At 40.6% G+C, this 738-nt stretch overlaps 1 protein-coding gene across 1 annotated transcript in view; it reads right to left on the bottom strand.

The window, feature by feature from the left end:
* The window catches only part of LOC144235134 (eukaryotic translation initiation factor 2 subunit 3), a 21,225-nt gene that overhangs the window by 19,143 nt on the left and 1,344 nt on the right, over window positions 1-738 (bottom strand). The window lies entirely within an intron of this gene.

Below are 738 nucleotides of genomic sequence, written 5' to 3'. Positions count from 1 at the left end.
GAGAGAGAGACAGCGTGAGCAGGGGAGGGTCAGAGAGAGAGGGAGTCACAGACTGAAACAGGCTCCAGGCGCTGAGCTGGCAGCCAGCCCAGAGCCCGACGCGGGGCTCGAACCCACGAACCGCAAGATCATGACCTAAGCGAAAGTCGGACGCTTAACCGACTAAGCCACCCAGGCGCCCCTACTTTTTCAAATAGTATGGCAGTAGAAAACCCAAAGCCATTCACTATAAATATCGAAGTAACACCAAGTGACTTCAATTTTTCCTCCTCCATTTTCTTTTCTACCAAAACTTTATTCTGATACAGGGCTGAATTGAACTTACCAAGTAATGACAACCTTGTTCAAAAACTACACTCAGTATAGTAAAAGCTATTCATCTTACGTTTCTAATCCCATAAAAGACTGCCTTCATTTAAAATAAACACTCAACAAGAACATAAAATCCCATATACTAAGAAACTTTCCAGTATATGCAGAGAGAAGTAAACAGGTATGAAACAACCTGAAACAACCATAAAAATCCATGAANGAAGAAATCCTTTACTTAATAATATCTTATATACTAAATAGAACTTATGAAAATTCTGCCCTTGCAATAATCCTATGTAACAAATACCACCACATTCTCACCTCCTCTGCTACATATGACTACATATTGCCTTATGCTACTAAACTTTTTATATGTATCTTCTCACCCAGTCTGTTAACTGGGCATGAGCAATATGTGCTTCCCAC

Source organism: Crocuta crocuta, unplaced genomic scaffold, assembly GCF_008692635.1.
Source record: "Crocuta crocuta isolate KB4526 unplaced genomic scaffold, BGI_CrCroc_1.0 scaffold1121, whole genome shotgun sequence".
NCBI classification, from domain to species: Eukaryota; Metazoa; Chordata; class Mammalia; order Carnivora; family Hyaenidae; genus Crocuta; species Crocuta crocuta.
Note: the sequence above shows the minus strand (reverse complement) of the source record. Positions and strands in the feature narration are given on the sequence as shown.